Source organism: Seriola lalandi, unplaced genomic scaffold (assembly GCF_002814215.2).
Source record: "Seriola lalandi dorsalis isolate HSWRI2012SDOR001 ecotype SW California unplaced genomic scaffold, Sedor1 jcf7180002054904, whole genome shotgun sequence".
Taxonomy (NCBI): domain Eukaryota; kingdom Metazoa; phylum Chordata; class Actinopteri; order Carangiformes; family Carangidae; genus Seriola; species Seriola lalandi.
This window is the reverse complement of record NW_019525456.1, coordinates 101,914-105,097: the sequence shown is the minus strand read 5'-3', so window position 1 is coordinate 105,097 and position 3,184 is coordinate 101,914. Positions and strand designations below refer to the sequence as shown.

The window sequence follows — 3,184 nt, the reverse complement described above, 5'->3', positions numbered from 1 at the left end:
TGGTTTCTAAAGATGTGACAGAGCTGGTATTTGTGTTTTCAGCCTCTTCTGTTGTTAGTGCTTCTTCTCTTCTTTCCTCATTCTGCCTCCGGTTCAGATTCAGATTCAGACTTTATTTATCCAAAGAAAGGCAAATCCCCTGCAGCTCACCCAACAGATCAACATACGTGGGTCAATACCAGGAACAACCAGCAGCAATAAGTAAAATAGATAAAAATAACACATTATGTTACAGTTTCTATAGTGAATAAATAATATAAATAAATAAATGACTGAATTTAAATGTTTTAATTTAAAATTTAAATGTCATTTAAAGTGAGAAGTGAAAAATCAAGTGGTGAAACGACCAACGTCTACACAGCATGAGACACTGATCCGACATCCAGCGATTCACTCTACTCTCCTGGTTTCTGATGTTTTCAGACAAAAGATCCGAAGTGAGTTTCTCTCTTTAGGTAGAGGACGGCAGATACTCGTCTGGGAGACAGACGAGCTGATTGGTCGAGTTCCTCACTTGAAGGGAGCAGATGAAGAGTGAATGTGGCGGAGAGCGTTTGCTGGAGCGAGTTCACAGAGTCTCAATCACAGAGCTTTAACGGCCAGCTGAAAGCTCCCTGCTGCCAGGTTTTAAAACACCGGGTCACACATCAGAGAGGATTCTGGGTTCAACGCTAATGTTTCTCTTTTTAAGTCCCAATTACTCTGGGAAAGGTTTTTTTTTTGTCCTGTTTCATGTTCACTCTGAAAGATTAGCACACAGCAGCCGCAGCGACTCAGAGCTGCTCGGCTGAAAATGGAAATGAAGTGCCACCTCCAAACAAACGTTTAGTCGGTCTGCAGAGGTGGCTCCTGGGAGATTTCTGCTCCAGCTCAGATAACCGATGTTGTTGTCGACAGGAAACCAAAGTAATCAAGAAACATTTTAGTTTCCCCATCATTAAAAATAGTTAAAGCGCAGGAGTGCAGCAGATAACTGCAATGATCTGGATACAAGCAAATACAAATGTGGTAGCGCTGGGCTAGTAACTAAGCTTTTTTGTAAAAATATTTTTTTGGAATATCGTCTATGAGTAATATTTTTTTTACCGATTTTTGTGAGTAATTTTTTTTGGACTAATGTTTTTGTTGAGTAATATTTTGAGTAATATTTTTAAAATATTTTTGTGAGTAATATTTTTGTGAGTAATTTTTTTTTTTTAATATTTTTTTGGGGATAATTTTATGAGTAACATTTTTAAAAATATTTTTTATTAATATTTTTTATTGGTACATTTTAAAAATATATATTTTTGATTAATATTTTTATGAGTAACATTTTTTAAATTATTTTTGTGAATAATATTTTTTTGGTGAAAGATACTTTCATTTCATTTTTTACAGTGTACTAAATTTCTCCTTCATTGTTAAAATGTTTGATTTGATACCTGGATTATTCATGAGAAAATAATTGCCAGAAATGGCAGCCATCTTGGATTTCTGAGCAGCTAACGTGTTTTATCAACAGAGTAATACCCGGGGAGGATTTATGCCGAGTTTGGCACTTGTTTCCACATGTGAAAGATTTCAGCAGTGATCTGCTGAGCGACAGACTGAGAGCGATGATGTGATGTGACTCTGACAGAGATGAATTAGTCTCAGCGAGCAGCCGCCGTCCGTCCGGCCTGCTGTCCTACATACTGAGGGAAAACTGGAGCATCGCTCGTCTTCCTTCAGGTTCGTGCAGATGAAGTGGGTCACCGGCATCAGTCACCGAACCGAGGTCGACCAGGAGACGCCGCAGCCAATCACAGCCCAAGGAGGCGAGGCGGCCTGTCCCTCAGGAGGATGACAGGGAGGAGGAGGAGGAGGAGGAGGAGGAGTGAGACGCTGGTTTACACCTGGTATTAAAATGTGTCTCAAATGCATTCTGAGTGTGCACTTATGAATGAGGCCAAAACAATGATCAATTAATCGATTGGTCGATTGCGGGACTCACTTCAGGCTAAAACGCCCAAAATCCTTCACGTCCAGCTTCTCAAATGTGAGAATTTGCTGATTTTCTTCATCTACTGTGACAGTAAAACAAATATCTTCTGGTGTTGGACACGGAGATGTTTTAAGATGTTTCACAGAAGATCAGGAGATTATGAGTTTTCCTTATTTTCTGTGTCAGTTTTTCTTTGTGATTTTATTCAGAAAAACAACAACGTCTGAAAATGAAATGTCACTTTGAGGCAACATGTAAATGTGTGTGTGTGTGTGTGTGTGTGTGTGTGTGTGTGTGTGTGTGTGTGTGTGTGTGTGTGTGTGTTGATGGATGTTAATGGTCAGATGCTCAACGTTGACATGTGAACGAACTAACAGATCAACGTGATAGTTTAAATCGTTATGCTAACATTAGCATATTAGTATAGAGGGTCAACATGAAAGCAGAACTTTCAGGCTCTGTTCCCGATGTAAGAAAACCTCATTCAAAGTCCCACTGGTGTCTGGAACTACACCACAAAATAAAACAAACTACAATCGAAAAATGAACACCATTTCCCATGAGCCCCTAAATGTTTGCAGGCTAAATGTCGCCGTTGGAAGAAGAAGAAGAAGAGGAGGAGGAGAGTCTGTGAGCAAGTCGAATGAAACTGAACGCTGGTATTACAACTACAAAGTTGTAAAATGACTTTAGATTTGCATGTGGATGAACCGACGTCAAGTGGCCGAAGTACCTGCGCTGCCATGACTGTAGTTTTTTTCATGGGAGCTGTAGTTTTTTCAGCGCTCACAAAGTAAATGTTTAACTTTGCTAAAATCACAAAGCTTTTAATTCCAGTGAAAGAAATGTTGAATGAGAGATTGTAGAGTTACAGAGGCTAGACAGGAAGTGATGCCATGAGCTCTCTGACCTCTGACCTAGTGAATTATCACTTAGTTTAGGCCCAATGTCAAATCTGTCTCACTGAAATGGAGGAGCAGTTTATTTTCTACCAACATGCTCTTATTTTGAAAAGTTTTACACTGGACATCAGTTGACTTGTCATGTTTAACCTGTTAAAAACTGGGTCTGATGCAATGACCCTCTCCAGATGCATTATGGGAAATGTAGGAGCCAATCTCAGTTTTATGGAAGTCTAAAGTGCTAAATTTAAATTACAGTTAATCTTATCTACTTTAAATACAGAGGCTGGATGCTGGAGTCGTTTGCATAGTGTCA

At 39.3% G+C, this 3,184-nt stretch overlaps 1 protein-coding gene across 1 annotated transcript in view; it reads right to left on the bottom strand.

The window, feature by feature from the left end:
* The window catches only part of LOC111672868 (apoptosis-stimulating of p53 protein 2-like), a gene marked incomplete at its 3' end in the record, with an annotated part of 10,694 nt that overhangs the window by 1,465 nt on the left and 6,045 nt on the right, over positions 1–3,184 (bottom strand). The gene's annotated exons all lie outside the window — the stretch shown is intronic.